The 18,024-nt window shown below is 41.7% G+C and overlaps 1 long non-coding RNA gene across 1 annotated transcript; it reads left to right on the forward strand.

The window, feature by feature from the left end:
• The first annotated feature begins 1,525 nt into the window (after positions 1 to 1,525).
• On the forward strand, positions 1,526 to 8,950 carry LOC134475526 (uncharacterized). Its single transcript, XR_010046704.1, has 3 exons — positions 1,526 to 2,121; positions 7,308 to 7,372; positions 7,472 to 8,950. It is a non-coding gene; the product is annotated as an uncharacterized LOC134475526 (long non-coding RNA).
• Positions 8,951 to 18,024: the final 9,074 nt, after the last annotated feature.

Genomic DNA, 18,024 nt, shown 5'->3' on the forward strand with positions numbered 1-18,024 from the left:
AGAGGCAGTGCAGAAGCCCAAATACCTGGCAACTGTGGGGAGACAGACACCTCCTGCTGTGGGTCAAGACAAAAGATCAAACAAATGTACCCACATCCTAAGGATTGATATTCTAAATAGTTCTCAATCAGCCTGAGGAAGTCAGGAGTCACCATCCCAACCCACTATAAGAAGAGTCGCTGCTCCCTAAGAATGCCGGCTTTCTATATGACACACTTCCTTGCCCCCAATTTAATCAGTTTTACCCGAACAATTAATCTTACTGGTTAACCATAGTTCTGTCCCACCTTATGCCCATCTGCCTTGTGAGTTCCTAGTTTTTCCCACCTTGAACCCACCTCACTTCATGATTTTACTCTATAAAAGTCCCTAGAAAAGACGGAATCTTTGGCATTCATTCTTCGGTTTTAGAAAACATGAAGTCCTACTGGACGTTTAGCAGGTTGTGAGTTTCTTTCCCTTATATCTATTACAGAAGGCTAAGTCTTGTGCTGTCACACCTGTGATTCCAGGACTTTCGGAGACTGAGGTGGAGGATTCCAAGTTTAAACCCAACCTGGTCGATTTAAGGATTTAGCAAGATCTTATCTCAATATAAAAGAATTTTAAATTAGCACAGAGTGAAGGTTGTGGGCTCCATTTCCAGTATCATTAAAAAAAAAAAGTAAGATTGTGCAGTCACAGAGCATCCTGGTACCTTCATGTTTCAATTTAAAAGTCATTTTAATTTAAAAGTCATTTTAAAAAAGCATCTGGTGATACAGGGGAACAAAACTCCCAACCTACTAGATGTCCAGTAAGACTTCATGTTCTCTAAAATCGAAGAATGAATTTTAGGAACAACAGAGGTAAAGAGCAGATTATATTTATTGAGAGAAAGAACGCTCCTGTCTGAGAAACAAGAGTCCCGGGTGGGTTGCCAAGGACCCTGCCATCTCTAGGGATTTTTATAGAGCAAGACCATGAGATGAGGCTGGTCCAAGGTACGGAAAAATGGGAAACTGCAAGGTGGGACAAAGCTATGGTCAACCAATATGATAAAGTTGCTCAGGGAAAATTGAAATCGGGGACAAACTGGGAAGTGAGTCGCCTAGGAAGGAAGAATGCTTAAAGAGCACTGGGACTCTTCCTATAGGGGGTTGGGTTACTGACTCCTGCCTTCCTCAGGGTGATAGAGACCTCACTTACTGATGCTTATCCTTAGAAGTATGTGGGTAATTTCAATTTATTTTTGTCCTGAGGTCTGGCCCACAGCAGAAGTGTCTATCTCTCCCACAGTTGCAAGGTATCTCATCTTCTGCACTGGCTCCTTAGACAATCTGACTGACTATAACATTTCTATCTAAGCTTGCTTGTAACACTGCCACTAGAGGAGCGGCCTCTTAACTGAACTATGGCAATCTGGCATCAACTTTGGATAAAATGCACCAGCCTGAGTTTACTTGTCCACTCCGACACTCCATCTGTCAGAGGCCAGCTGCATTTCTCCCTCCTTCCCACGCCGGCCACATTTCAAGTAAGCGGGCTAAGCCCCTCCCTCAGCCCAAGTTCACTCCTGGGCGCTCCGCCCTGGCGAACCCCTTGAAGGACGAGCGCAGGGCCAGCTGCCCCACCGCTGCGGCCGACTACTCCGCAGTACGGGTATGGGAGTGAGGACCTCCGACCGCAGGGGCGCGGGGCTTCACGGTCGCCGCCTGGCCTCGTGGAACCCGCAGCGCTCAGCCAGCAGCGGTCTGCTCGCGCTTGCTGGAGCGGCTGCAACTCCCCGCAGCCGGCCTCGCCGCCACCTCCGACGGGCTGAGACTCAGGGCGGCAGCTGCCAGGGCAGCATCTCCGCCCCAGCCCCGCGGACCCTGTGAGGGTGGAGCCTCGGCGCCGCGGTGAGAAAGCTCGGCCCCGCCCAGGAGCGCCGGCGCGGCTGGGCATGCGCAGTGCCGTCGGCTGCCTGAGCCGCGCTGGGGCCGAGGCTCGGCGCTAAAGACCCGGAACTCTATGCGACTTGCCATGCCCCGGAGCCCCGACCCGAAGACTCCTCTTCTTAGGGGGCACGCCCCCACCTCGAGCTCTGGCGCTTGTTTGCAGAGGGCCTAGCCACCTGAGCCCGCTCCAAGGGGTCAGTGGGTGAGTGGGTGTAAATGTTCTCCAGGCTTCCCATGTCCCCAAGGGGAAGCGAGCGTTTCCCAAGTGCACAGGTCCTGGGTTTTTCCTTCCCCAGAGTTTTTCTCTTCTTCACGCCTTTCCCTGACCGTTGATTTCTAGCCAAGGACACCCAGAGACTGCAGAACAGTCATAAGTGCTTTTTCTGAGGGAGGCATTATTTTCTCCATCATATGGTGTACAATTTTTACACCATATGATGAACGTTTATTTCTCAGTACTGGCACAGGCCTCTGTCAAAAAGAAAGAGGAAGTGAACAAGGATAATACCATCAAAAGCTGACCAAATTGTCCATTTTAATTAGATTTCTGGAAAAAATTGACCCCGCTGAGTAATTAGCCACTGTTGAAGTACAGTACTCCACCTCAGGGAAATGTAACCCAACAAGAGTATAAATTCCTTAGGGTGGAACTAATTTAACTCTGCCTGTCTGCAATTTTTGATGCTCCTACCTCAGCCTTCCAGAATGTTGAAATTGTAGGCATAAGCCACTACAAGGCAAAAATGAGCCTATTTTTGGGCAAGTTCTTTTTTTAAGTGTTTTCCACTTACATTTTACAAGTGAAAGATTTTTTATTATTGGTATATGTTTGCAATATATAATAATTACATTCATCTGGGTTAATTTTTACATAGGCACATTGATCATTTTTATTTCCCTTCTCTCTTCCCCATATCACCTCCCCATCTTCACAGCATCTACCTCCCTGTTGCAGTTGGCTTTTTGTAGATTTCTATTATGACATAAATCATCTATATATTTATAAGGAGTATCTAAATTTCTCTAGGAGAAATAAACAGTACTACTTAATGGTGATATTTCTGAAAATTTATTCATTGGTGTTAATTTTAAGCCCTTAACATCCATTAATGTTGTAGATTTCTGTGCTACCAGCTAAATGGTTTTTTCCTTTTGTAGTGCTGGGGACCTTGACTAACACGCTAGGTAAACAGTGTACAACTGAGCATACCACTGGCCCACTGTGGTACCTTGTAGAACAATAGTAATAATATTTGAGACATAGTGTCTGTAGAAAAAAATGTATGAAGGATTATTTAATATTTGTTTTTGTATATGCTCTTATTCCTTTACTTGAATCCTACCCTCAACACTAATCTTCAACATCAAATTTTAGTTTATAACTCATTTTGTCCTTCCTTGGACCACTAACTGCTTGATTCTTCTACCAGACTGCTGTTTTTCACTCAGAAGCTAAAGTAATAGCATCTGGCACATGGTAGGCATGAAATAATAATGATGGTTGGGTGAATATGTGTTAGAATTCATTATCAACTACCAGGGCCCATCCCTCAGTATAATGGATGCTTTGCTTTGCTTTGCTTTGCTTTTTGGGGCACAGTGTGTGTGGGGGGTGTCCGTTTGGTTTTGTTTTTTTGAGACTGGATCTTGCTGAATTGCCCACATTGACCTTGAGCATGTGATCCTCCTACCTGCCCAAGAGCTAGGATTACAAGCATATTTAACACCAAGCTTTGTGCTTTAACAGTGTCTCAGAATGGGCAAAAGAGGTCATGGTTAATCTTGATAGATCTGTGTACTTAGTCTGGATTTTCCCTAACCTCCATATGGCTTCCATTCCTAGTGGAATTGAAAGTGGAGGTCTCCTCCATCCTCACTGAAACTCCCTTTGTGCTAGGGCAATATGCTAAGGAAAGGTTTATGGCAGCAATTTTCAGTCCTAGCCTTGAAACTTACACAAACAACTAGTTCCTTTCTAGATTCATGGGGATTCTTATTGTCAGCTATATATACTTTCTCGTTGCAGTGCTTTATGAATATTTTTGACACCCACTAGTTTGACCTCATTGTTTTAGTCTCATTCTCACCTTTCTTGTTCTCCCTTTCTCTTCCTCTCTCCCCACCTCTCCTCTTCACCTCTGCTCTCCCTCTCTCCCCCTTCCCTCTTTCTGGGTAAGGATTGAACCCTGATGATGAGCCTGATGACATCCCCATATGTCATCCCCAGCCTATTTTTTTTATTTTATGTAAGACAGGATCTTTCTAAGTTGCCCAGCCTGAGTTTTCATTACTCCTATTCTGAGAGTACAGTAATTACAAGCTAGTGCTAACACACCTGGCTGTGATTTTTTTTTTCTCTTCATATGTTTGAAGATACTGGAAGTAAAACTATTAACTGGGTCTGTTGGTTTAGCCTTGACCATTGCTAAAACAGAAAGTCAACCCCAATCTCTTATCTGTTTCTTTATTTTCACTTCCACCATTCTGATCTAAGTTTTCATTATCTCCCATATAAAATATATTATCTTCTAGTTGGCTCTGTTGTTGCCTCAGCTTTTCACTTTTTGAAGAAAAGTGAACTTTGAACATTGCTGACTGATGGGAGTGGGGAAATTTTTTTTTCACTAGTAGTGGTTCTTCTGCTGTACCCTCATCTGAAGCTCCCTATCGTCTCCTCTTTGGAGCATTGGTTCTGGAAGCCCCAGTCCCAGTCTTACTTCCTTTAAAATGCATTCTTTAAAACACTCAAAGCTTTATTACGTTCTTCAAAACTCAGATTTCTCTGAGTTGGTTAATTTATTACAGTAAATGAATTGGAATTCATGCTTTGGTCAAAACCCAAGTATGCTAATTTTTAATTCATTGTGCAATATTAACATAGAAGATATAATATTTTAAATACATCTAAAGTGTCACTGTTTGGAGAGTCTGGAAAGATGGTGGAACAGTAAGCAGCAGAGTAAATACCTCTCTAAGAGAAATAGTCCAGATGCATTCTGGAGAAGACAAGAAGGAAAGAAGTGGGTCCCTTCAACCCAGGAAGAAACTAAAGTGAGAACTGAAGAGGAAAAAAAAAAAAAGACCTTAAACAGAAGAAGGTGGTAGCTGGTAGTGCTTTCACTGGAGCCAGAATAACCATGACAAAAGTGCTCTTGGAACCCGAAGATGCATGGGTACAGTGAAACTGGTGGCTAGCAAGCCTAAAGGCCTTGGCGGGGAGACGCAGTGGCAGAGGGGAGCAGCAGACCAGAGAACTTCACTGGCTGGCAGTGAGTGTGGGGGACTCAGTCCTCCCACAGGAGTGGGCAATTGGCTGGGTGCCATTTTGGAGCTGGGCAGGATAAGCCTAGAGACAGAACTGCAGCTGGCTTCATTCAGCCACTCCTAGCTTGGAGCAGACTGGTGGAAATTGCTAGGACTGAGTCCCACCTCTGCAAGGTCCAGTATCCACTGCTGAGGTTTCCCTAAAGCTATCCCTAATCAACCCCACCCACCCAGTGGTACACATTAACCTGATGAAGACTCACTGTGATTAATCAGCTCAGAAGGGAGGGGCCAACCTGCTCTACCCCTGCTTACACTCCAGTAGCCACCAGCAGACTGGGGAAAGCAGCAAATAGCAGAAACCCCTAGCCAACACACTTCAGAGTAATTATAACCAATACAAGAAGTGTCAGGGACCCCACTACCCACTTGTCCAGAAGAAACCAGGAACATGACAAGAGGAAGAAGCAAAAGGTAGTCTCTGGCCTCCAAGCCAAGCAGTACTGGTCCAGGAGATGTAAACACAGAAAAGATCAGGAGTTGCACACCTGCAGTTTTTGAAGCAACAGCAACTGAAATAAAGAAACAACTCCATGAAGCTATAAAAGAACTTAGAGCAGAAATACTATTACAGGTAAAAGAAGATACGAGCAACATAATAAAAGAATTGCTAAGTACCTCTAAAGAAGACACAGATGAAAGAATAGAGGAGCATAGAAAAAGGGAAACCTTCAATAAAGAATATAAAAAAATTAGAACACATGAAACATTCAAAGAGATTACAAGGAAATTAAAAACTCCATTGAAAGCTGGAAAAACCGCATGAAAAAAACTAAAGATAGACTATCAAACCTTGAGGACAGGTTTGCAGCTTGCAGTCGTGAAAGGAAAGATCTTTTAAAAAGGAATAAGGAATCAGGAAGTAACAATACAAAGGCTAGAAAATGACAAGAGGATCTATAACTTAAGAATAAAAAACGTGAGTGAAGAAACGGGTAAACACAAATGAAATACAAAGGCTATTTACAGAAATAGTTAAAGAGAACTTTACAAGCATAGGAAAAGGAATGATATTCAGATAATATGAGGCATACAGAACTCCAGCCAGCTATAACCAAAATAGACCTATGCCCAGACATATAATAATCAAGATCCCAGAAATTCAACACAAGAACAGAATATTAAAAGCTGTCAGAGAAAAGAAACAGATCACCTATAAAGGAAAACCCATCAGAATCATGGCAGACTTCTCAACATAAACCATCAAATCAAGAAGAGCTTGGAGTGAAGTATTCCAAGTCCTGAAAGAAAATAACCTTCAACTCAGATTGATGTGTCCTACAAAACTCTGACTCAAAATTAATGAAGAAACAAGATACTTCCATGACAAAGAACAGGGGAGTTCTTGACCACCAAACCAACCCTACCAAAGATACTGAAGGACATTTTAGAGAGAGAAAGAAAAAAGACTATGGTTTCAGGAACAGTGGCAGAGGGGACTCACTGAATGGGGCAGACAGTGTAATAAAGGGGAAAAATGGACAACCAATGGTAGAAAAATAACATGACAGAGATAAGGCAGAGAAGGATGACTATAACCACTAATATGGATGGCCTCAATTCACCAATAAAAAGAAACACAGGCAGAGTGGATCAGGAGCTAGGGTCATCAGTATTCTATACAAAAAATACAGTTAACCCTCAAAGAGGGCTTATAGACTGAAAGTCAAAGATGAGAAAACAGTGCTCTGTATGACAAGGAACCAGATAAAAGTGAGGACAGCTTGCCCATCAGCTGCAAATTGGTTAGAAAGCAGTAACACTTTTATACAATGAAAAACGACTCAGCTATAAAGAAAATAAACCTTGAAGCTCTTGGAGGTAAATGGATACAAGCTCAGGGGTAAAAAGGTTCAGAATCACTTAGGTGAATAGCTGGCTGCCTCCCTAATCTAAAAACTAAAGGAGTTAATGGGATGCAAAGTGTACAATGCACCCTGTGAAAGTCAAAGGGGAGGAATTGTCTAAGAAGGGAAGGCAGTGGTCATTGTTAATCTTTTATCATGATTTGAAACCCCTATTGTTTTTCATCATTCTGTTTAGTTTGGTTTCATTTTGTTTCAGTTTGTCTTCTTGTACAAGATTTGATGGCATGGACAGCTATTCCAGAAATAGCAGGATATATTATGGTAACCATTTTTTATTTCCTATTAACTTGATTTGAAGCCCTGTATTGCTTTAACTGTCTTGTTTTGACTGATACTACTCTATTTTGTTTTGTTTGATAGTATCAAGTCTGAGGGTATAGGCAACTACTTAGAAGACAGTAAGATTCACTGTGATACCCATTCTGGTTTGACTATTATCTTCTTTTGAAGTCCTGTAATGTCTCCAATGTTTCATTTTTATTGGTTTGTTCAATTTTATTATACCTGATGATATGAGCAATTCTTTTGAAGATAGCAAGAGGCATTATAGTAACCATTGTTGATCATCTTGTATTTTGTTTTTAGGTCACGTACTATGTCCATCCTTTTGTTTTGACTGACTCTATTTTGTTTGGTCACATTTGATTTTATTCTCTTCAAAAAAAGTAATAAGAACTGTAGGAGTAATAAAACCCAAAATGTGTAATTGTTATTGTAAAAAAGAGAGGAAAAGAAAGTGCTCTAAAGGATATAACTTCATGTATGTTTAAGTGTGTAAGACAGATAACCATATTATTAAATTTTTTGCATTATTGAACAGAACTGTTTGCAGTTTTACTGTTTGAATGTCCACTTTGTATACTCTAATTTTGTAACTTGAATAACTGTTTCTAAGATGACAATATGTAACCTATCAACTAGTGATTCCTTACTGTTTATTCTTTTGAAATTCTATATTACTTCTACTCTTTTTTCTGTTTTGCTTTTTTTCTTTAAATAAAAAAATTTTTTAAAAGTGTCACTGTTTGAGAGAAGGACCATTATTTTATATTTAAAAGAATTGCTACTATTAAAATTCTAACATGGTTACAAGACATCATAATTTTAGAAAAACTTTACATGTGAAACCATAAAAAGATAGCATTTTTAATTTTACTAGTTAGTTGAAAACAAAGCTAGTACAGTTAAAATACCTTTCCAATCTATGCATTCTTTCAAACTGAATTGGTGTTTGCCCTTTGGTCCTTTTATTTTTTTAATAAATATTTATGTGACCCTCCATTGTGCAATGTTACAGTCATTTTTCCCCACCATTGTCTCTGTATTTAAACTCTGATAATGATTTTTTTTTGGGGGGGTACGTGGGATCAAACTCACGATGTAGCGCTTGTCAGACAGACACTTATGCCACTGGGCTGAATCCCCTGCCTCTGATAATGATTTTTGAAGAGGATTCCTGAAGACCTTTTAAGTCCCTTGTCTTAAATTCTTTGTCTTAACCACTTAACAGTTTACCTGTAGCATCACTTGGGCAGCTTTGAGCTTTGTTTACTATCCAGATTTGCTCAGGTAGGTGTCATTTCAACCAGTTGATTTTTGTATTAATTTGATAAAATTTTCATTTTTAAATTTCCTATTATCTTTTTTTAAAATTTGCTACCGGAGTTCAAACTCATGACCTTGCCGCTTACCAGGCAAGCACCTGAGCCACTGAGCTAAATCCCCAGCCCTTATTTCCTGTTGTCTTATAAAATTAATAAAAAATGCAAGTTTTAGTCATCCTGTATTTAATTGGATTGGTGAGTGGTTAAACAAGTGAAATATTCTCAGGTTACTTACATACCCATCACTTAATAAAGTAAGTTGAGACCCATGGCTGTGAAATGTATCACCAAGTTTCTTCTCTGTTCTTTCCTTCTGTTTCCTTTTTATTTTTGCTGCATGGAGAACTTCTCAACCTCCTCAAAGTCTCCTTCTGCAAACCACTGACTTCTAAGGAGATGATTACACATGGTACTGTGTATTCCGTAGGAGGAATTCCTAAGACCCACTGTATGGACTATGGCCCTGTGAGGCCGTTAGGACTTCAGGGCAGAGGAGCAAGGGATTCTGTTGGGAAAAGCAGTCGAGTTTTCATGTTTTTAATTAGTTCCCAGAGCCAAGTAAATTGGCTTACCATCTTTTATGTCATTCTAATGCTATGTTGAAACTCAGTAGAGAAAAAAAAAAGACTGATAAGCTATTAATATTAAATCAAAGCCTTCTAGGACCTGTTCCATCCCACAAACTGGGTTTCTGTCCATAGAAAGTCATGTTACAAGAAGGTAGAAAAACATTTGACTTTGACTTTTAAAGAGTTAAACTGATACCTAGCCCAGCAACTTGTTAAACCCTTGTACCTAGTTATTACATGTGAGAGGAAGATGGTTTGCTGTTTTACTGTTGGTAGCTCCTTTACTTTCTATTACTGACTTTAAAAAAGTAAGGGTATCACCTTATTTCAGCCTTCACATCTAGCTAGCAAGTTTGAGTGTTAGACCGGTGTCGCGAGGAAGACTCCAAGGGCCTCGCTCTCATGTAAAAACAATGGGGTTTTTATTATTCCATGTACACGGGGTCCTCCAAACAGGTGGAAACGGAGAACCCTGAGTTGGGGCAAGGCTGGTGTTTTTAAGGATGAAAACCGCAAAGCAAGCAAGCATTGTTACAGAAGCCAATCATAGCAGTTAGAGCAGAACAGTTGGTGATTTGTCCATTTGTGATTGGTCAGATCATGAGGGGCGACCAGTGGGTCAGAGTTGATTAACTGTCTTGTTTTGCACAGCTTATTTTTAGGTCACCTAGCTCCTGTGTGGCTTGGTTCTGACATACTTCCCAATCTTGATTAGCATAGTCAGCAGACTTTATCTCTGAGTTTCCTGACATAATTACCTTACTTTAGCACCACAACCTTTCTATTTGTAGAGGGCAACAATGGTTAACATATCAATTGGGTAAGATTTTACAATTCTTTACAGATGAGAGCATTGATTAACATATCAATCTTTTACCCAGGGGAAAAGGAAGACACACATTTACAGTTACAGGTATTACTATGATATAAACGAAGCTATTTCTGTGAAGAATGTACAATCTAATACAATCTGATGCAATTAACACAATTTGTGACGGGGCTACCAGATAGGGAAGACCCAGGATGTCAGGAGCTAGTACCTCAGGCCTTTGTTTTATGGCCTTTAGGAAGTTAAAACTTAACCTAGTTGGATTTGAAGGGAGAAGGGGAGGGGAAGCAGCAGATGGAACGAGCTTTCTTCGTCTCTTCATTCCCCCCCCTTTTTTTTTTTTGTGGATGACCTCTAATCTTAGAGGTTTGTTGTAGCTAGGGGTTCATATTGGTGACGTATGACCATTAATTTGACCTGAGAGACTTGTCCCCTTATGAATTGGGTAATCCAGTTAATGAGGCAAGGGACAATGGCTAGGATTAGGATTAAGGTCACTAATGGTCTTATCAAGGGAAGGAGATAGGGGAGAATTCCGTTTTACATTTTTTAAAGGGGGCTCCCATACAAAGATCTTTAACAATTGTTTTTTTTTTTTTGCTTACAGGGGGACCAAAGCCGCCATGCAAGGTCGGCATCAATGTTATTAAAATCAAAACAAGCAAGCTAAAACAGTTTATGACCAGCATAATCTAACTATGCTTTAGTCAATTTTTAACTTTAAGGGTTACCAGTCTGTTGTGTAGTCCACTGAGTATGTCTCTCGTTGTCTGCTGTTTCCAGTGGCTTTACATGAGTGTAGTGAATCCGCGCAGTTTTTCCTGCTACCTTGATGGCAGTGGGGGTACTGAGCACCACGGTGAAAGGTCTTTCCCAGTGGGGTTCGAGTGAGTCATGGTGATGACATCGAACCAAGACTGGAGTCCTTGAGGCCTTGGTCTCTGAAGGCAGGTCCAAGTGTTTTTGTCTAAACAGCTGGTGGATCCAGGCCAACACAGGTTGGAGTGTCTGTAGGGACTTAAGATCTCGATTAGTAATTTCAGCTAATTTGTCTTCTGACAATCTTGGAACCAATGGCGGGGGCCTCCCAAACATGGCTTTAAAGGGGGAAATTTTAGAAACATATGGGGTATATCTAGCTCTTAACAGTGTAAAGGGAAGAAGGCTCATCCAATTATTGCCAGTTTTTGAAGACAGCTTAGCTAAAATGTCCTTGAGACTTTGGTTCATACGTTCTACTTGCCCTGAGCTTTGTGGCTGATAGGCACAGTGGAGTTTTAATTAATCTTTAATGTCTGGGCTAACTTTTGGGTGACTCGGGCTATGAAAGCCAGGCCATTATCGGACCCCATTGATAGTGGGAGGCCAAATCAAGGTATGATCTCATGTAATAGCCTTTTAACTACCACTAAGGCTGACTCAGATTTAGTAGGGAAAGCCTCTACCCAGCCAGTAAAAGTGTTTATTAATACCAAGAGATAGCGGTGTCCCTGTAAATTAAGTTTTACCATGTCTATGAAGTCTATTTCCCAATGTTCTCCTGGAACAATTTCTTGATGTCGGGTGGTCTCCAACGCAGAGCTCTTGGCTGAGTTGACTAACAAGCACTGTGGGCATCTGGAGCTCGAAGAGGTGGTCAGTTTGTAGAGTTTTGGAATAAAATACTGAGTTCTGAACAATTCTGTAAGGTGAAACAGCTCCCACCCTAGTGCCTCCAGTAACAGTACTTGTTTATCAGGTAACTGGTATTAGCCCCTTGGGGTGGGAGACTTTATTCCAAGTTGAGATGCCAACTGTAGGTCTTTCTTTGTGTAGACTAGTTCTGACAAGGTCATAGGACTAGTATCAGAGCAGTTACTTTCTTGGTTGACCCCTCTGATGTGGTTGCTATTTTTCATCTCTGGTTGGGTGAGCCTTGTAAGGAATAGCAACCCATTGAGGCAGCTAGACAGCTGCCAGCAAATTTAGAATCTGTGGAGCATTTTTAGATGGCTTCCCCGTATATGTACAGTAGCAAAGGGATGTCTTCAGTAAAAAAAAATGTTTACCCTCTTTTCCGTGGCTAGTTTTAGCCTCTCAGTCAAAGCAACAAGCTCCGCCTTTTGGGCAGAAGTGTCAGACTCTACCCGCTTAACCCAGAGTACCTCCTTTTTGGCGGTCACTGTTGCCCCGGCCACTCGTTTGCCGTTTTGGATGAAGCTGCTTTCATCGCACAGTTGTCGGCATTTCCCAAAAGCTGGTCAGTAAGATCAGCCTGTAGGTTCTGCTGCAGTTCGAGGATGTCAGCGCACTCATGGAGAGAGGTGTCCTTTGTTCCTCCGGATCATCATCAGGCATAAGGGTGGCTGGGTTTAAAGCTGAAGAAGTCTTGAATATCATTAACTCTGGGTCTAGAAGCAGGGCTTGACAGTAGAATTCTGGCATTTGAGAGCCTTTTTTTTAGGAGGGGTTTTGATAAGAGTCTCTAAACTGTGAGAGGTTACCACAGAAATCACTTGCCCAAAGCGAGTTTCTTTGTCTCCTTAAGTAACATTGTCACAGTAGCTAGTATTCTTAGGCAGGGGGCCATACTCCTGTTACTGGATCAAGTCTTTTGGAGAGGTAGGCTATAGGCCTCTTTCAAGGGCCAATGTCCTGAGTTAGGACTCTTTTGGCAATGTCCCTGAGTTTATCTATGAACAAGATGAAAGGCTTGGTAACGTCAGGGAGTCCCAGGGCTGGGGCCTCTGTCAAGGCCCGCTTGAGCTGCTGGAAGGCCTGTTTACATTCATCAGTACAGTTCAGCGAATTTTGAGTTTCTCCCTTATGGGAGTCATATAGAGGCAAGCTTTTCAGTAAAATTTAGCCTACAGTATCCAACTGCCCCCAGAAAGTCTCGTCTGTTTTTTAAAAGTTTTTTCTCATAGAGCAATTTTAACACCTTGGCTATCTTTTTGTAAATTTTTTAGTTCTCAAAGACCTTTTTGTGCTATCTCTATTAACTGGCTGAGGGGCATTTTCTTAAACCTCTCAAACCTTTGTAATTTTTGTCTAACATGTGGGGCCGACTGAGTTACAAAGAGAACAACTAGCGATATTGGGAAACCTCCTTACCTCTGGATGTTCAGTCAGGGTGGCACAAAAGGAGAACATGGTTTTGGCATTCCGGATCAGAGAGCCGGCTTCATCTGGATGGCACACTGTTTTTTGTCCAAGGGTGTCACGTGACAGGCCATTATTTTATTAAAATTATATTCTTAACAAAAAGGGCTTTTTCATAGGTAACAAAATTGTGCTGTATAATCTCCCAGATGTTCACGGCACATGTAAGAACTTGTATCTTATTTTTAATATCACCTATAATCTCATTTTAATGAAAACATTTTGCAGCAAAGTACAATCTTATGTATACTTTTACCAAAACTGATCTAATACTGTCAAATTCTGAACACATTTACTTTTTGTCAAACCTGTTATTTGTAGTACTATAAACCAAGACAAATAAAATTCACATCCTCTTGAGCCTTCTACAACTTACAATAATACCTCTCAAACTAAGCTTTAATCTTTTTCTACATTCTGGCATAGCCAGACACCTTTACTTGAAGACCACTCTCTTTGTCCCTCTTTTTACTATTACCAGTCAATTACCTTTTTTCTCACTTCTCAGACAACATCAAAACTCTCAACAAAACCCTTGAAGTCACCTTCTAGTAGTCCAAAACATACTTATTTTATGTCTTTTTACCACATAAAAATGTTGTATTTTAAAAACAAAACTGTAACCTTTTAACTGGCTCAAATATAGTACCGCCTGGTTTTTACTTGGCAAAGTTGACATGACTCTTAACAACCATAGATATACATATATATGTGCACATGTTTACATTTTCACCAGAGAGAAAAAAATACTCCTTTTAAAAGGCATGCTGAGGTTGCAAGCAATCAATTGAAGTCTTACATATTAAACAAGGTGCCACAACATTAAAGACACAAACAAAGGGAGCTTCTTGCATAGTTTGGTCAGCTAAAGGAAATAATTTTTCTTATCATGAACCTTGAATCTAATAAGCCATATGGATCCTGCAACAGAAATGGGCAACAAGCCCCTAAGTTAGTAACAAGTTTAAACAGGCAACCAAGGAGAGGGCGGAGGAAGGAAGGGTTTTACCCATGGTGGGGGCTCCTCCCTGAGGTCCTGCCATACCAAGATGTAGGTGACCCAGTCGGGGTGGCTCTCTCGTCCAGGGCGGAAGATGATGTTCTTAACTGCTAAGATGAGGGGAAGGTGGAAAGTCCCCTCCGGTGGCCAATCCACGGAGAATGTGGGCCACTCAGACGAGCAGAAAGTCTGCCATTTACTTTTTTTAACCTGAAAGGAGAGATTGTGAGCCCTCTCTCGAACCTCCGACCAATGGTCGAGGGTGAGGGACAATGGGGACGATGTCGTTTGTCCCATGGTGTTCTGAAGACAAAGAGTGGTTAGCGTACGCGCGACACAACAAATAACCGATCACAACAGTCACAACACACAGGACAAACAGGCCGGCCACCTCACTCTCACGCATTAGTTTCACATCAAACGAGTCACCTTAGGGGGTGCCTCCAGATTGGCCCGGACGGACCACAGATTGGGAATGAAATTCCCCAGATTGGCCCAGACGGACCACAGATTGGGAATGAAATTCCCCAGATTGGCCCAGACGGACCACAGATTGGGAATGAAATTCCCCAGATCGATAGGAAAATCCTATCGCAGACGGTGAGTCACGGAAAACCGTGTGGGGCGTCCCCCGATCACCCAAGAACAGAATTTGCCCGTGAAGTAGAGCCGGAGTTCGGCCTGGGGCGAAAGGAAATGGCGGATCGATCCAAAATGAAAGTAAACAAAAACTGGCCGTACTACTTACCCCAGAGAGGTGCCGTTGGGGTCTCCCTCTGCGAGGAGGTCTCTTCTCAGTTTGATCTCGCTGGGGCCTCCAAAATGTTAGACCGGTGTCGCGAGGAAGACTCCAAGGGCCTCGCTCTCATGTAAAAACAATGGGGTTTTTATTATTCCGTGTACACGGGGTCCTCCAAACAGGTGGAAACGGAGAACCCTGAGTTGGGGCAAGGCTGGTGTTTTTAAGGATGAAAACCGCAAAGCAAGCAAGCATTGTTACAGAAGCCAATCATAGCAGTTAGAGCAGAACAGTTGGTGATTTGTCCATTTGTGATTGGTCAGATCATGAGGGGCGACCAGTGGGTCAGAGTTGATTAACTGTCTTGTTTTGCACAGCTTATTTTTAGGTCACCTAGCTCCTGTGTGGCTTGGTTCTGACATACTTCCCAATCTTGATTAGCATAGTCAGTAGACTTTATCTCTGAGTTTCCTGACATAATTACCTTACTTTAGCACCACAACCTTTCTATTTGTAGAGGGCAACAATGGTTAACATATCAATTGGGTAAGATTTTACAATTCTTTACAGATGAGAGCATTGATTAACATATCAATCTTTTACCCAGGGGAAAAGGAAGACACACATTTACAGTTACAGGTATTACTATGATATAAACGAAGCTATTTCTGTGAAGAATGTACAATCTAATACAATCTGATGCAATTAACACAATTTGTGACGGGGCTACCAGATAGGGAAGACCCAGGATGTCAGGAGCTAGTACCTCAGGCCTTTGTTTTATGGCCTTTAGGAAGTTAAAACTTAACCTAGTTGGATTTGAAGGGAGAAGGGGAGGGGAAGCAGCAGATGGAACGAGCTTTCTTCGTCTCTTCATGAGGACAAAAGTGTGCCACATGTGGAACAGAAAATGACAAAGGGCAAGATCGAAAAGTTTATACATGAAGACCTGCAACCACCTGTTTATTATTTGTCCTTTATTATTTGCCCATTTCAGTTTGTTTACCTCAGTTATTAATCAGAGTCATGTTTTGGTTCAAATAGCCTTTTCAACAGATTGTGACAATAGCAGTTTATATATTAAGACAAGAATTTGTATTGTGTTCCTATAAAGGTATATTACTGATTCATACTTGTCCTAAATGTTAAAAATTCCTTTTCTTACTTTGTGATAATTCCATAATATAGCTACAAATTGCCAAAGTTAATAATGGATTATTTTGTGTCAGTTTTGATAGTTGTCCTCGCATGATAGAAAACAGTAGGATTTGATAGAGGACAAGACCTTAATTTATAGCTTACTAGGATAATGGATAATGAAAAGAATACTTAAAGATTCTCACTACTAGAGAAACATACTAATCATGTTTACCATTTGTAAACAAGTTTATCCAATGTATAAAAGTTCTTTTTATTTATTTTGTTACTATGATGTAAGCACTGATAATGGGAATACTTAACTTGAAAAAATCATTTGAAACTGTAAGTTTTGATTTAATTTGCATTTCTCTAATGGGCAGAAATGTTGAACACTTTTTTCCGTATGTCTTTAGCTTCTGGGTTTCTGCTTTGCCCAAACTCTGTGGATCTGTTTGAACTGCTAGTGAATGATGAAGGAAGGATCCCCACAGGTGTAGGTGCCTGAGGCCTGTGAGGAAACTGTTGGGGGCTAGTGTGATGAGAATGAAGGTGGCGGTAAAGAAAAACAACTGTGCAACAGACAACGGGTATAACTGTGAAGGCCTGGAGCTCAGGGTTTGTACAATTTGGAGACTTCAGGAGGCTGAGAATGGGCCCATACCCCTAAAGCAAGAGAATTTTGGGGGACCTGCAACCTGCAGTCACAGCTCTCAGAACCAAAGAATTTTAGTTTGCACCCCCTGCTCAAATCCTTAAACTGAAGTCCAGGAACTATCCTTTTCACACTTCATCTTTGCATGTTGTTCTCACCCATTACCTGAATTCTGCCCCTTAGTCTTTCCTTTCCCCTAATGTTGTTTTCATAAGAGGAAGAAATGTACAGGTCTCAGAGCAGTAAGCCAGCCTGTCATATGTAGTTAGAACTATTGGGAAAGATTACCTGAAAGTCCCTAAATAAGTTCTCAAGGCTAAGCTTACCTCTAATTCCTTCTCCTTCCATAGGACACAGCCAGACATGGCTTACTGCTCTCTCCCAACTGCCAGAGGTAGGTCTATGCCCCTCTGCCCTGCTTCTGTGGTTAACACCCCCAACACTAAGTATACAGACCTGTGAAAGAACAACTTCGTAGGCCATCACCTGATCCCAGCATTCTATGCGTGAGTCTGGGACAAGAACATACCCATTGGTTGGACACTGGATCAGTGCATCTACACCAGTATGGACAACCCTGGTCGTGCCTTCATCAAGACAGTGGGCAAGGTGGCTGGAGATGAGACATGTGAGATAGGAGGCTCCCCTGAGAATCTCCCCTGATCATCTTCCCTGTACTGTTGTTATTTCAGGCTGTTCCCCCTAAAAATCTTGGTTTCCCTCAAGATAGTTGAACCATTCATACTCAAGTTTCTGACCCAGTAAACTAATACATAACTGATTATTAGGCAGGATTTTCTCTCTGTAACCACCTCTCCCTCTTCAGTTCCCTTCAGGTATTTACTGACCTGTTTGATCCCGCAATTCAGGACCAACGCAACGGATAGGACTCCCAGGTGTTGAAGCACACCACTGACCTGGATGCCATAAGGTGAGCCAAGTATTCCACTTCTGATTTGTGTTGCTGTGTGCAACATTCTGTAGCTCCCGTCCCTACACCTTGATTGTTTCTTGACTCATAGTCATTACACTGCTGATGTTGATGGTGGGAGAGAGCTATCTTAAGAAATGGGCAGGGAAGGATAACATGTTTAAGCAGACAGTAAAAAGGGCTCCAGCAGAGGGTGGGCTAGCCAAGACATGTGATCTGAGAGGCCCAGTGGCCACTGTGAGTATTCTTAACTGAAGTGGCTTTGCTCTTGGACATCTTTCTGTTTGATGAGCCTGTGTCCCCACTGC

The sequence above is a fragment of the Cavia porcellus genome, unplaced genomic scaffold (assembly GCF_034190915.1).
Source record: "Cavia porcellus strain 051 isolate PalLab524CR breed Dunkin Hartley unplaced genomic scaffold, mCavPor4.1 scaffold_1, whole genome shotgun sequence".
In the NCBI taxonomy this organism is placed as follows: Eukaryota; Metazoa; Chordata; class Mammalia; order Rodentia; family Caviidae; genus Cavia; species Cavia porcellus.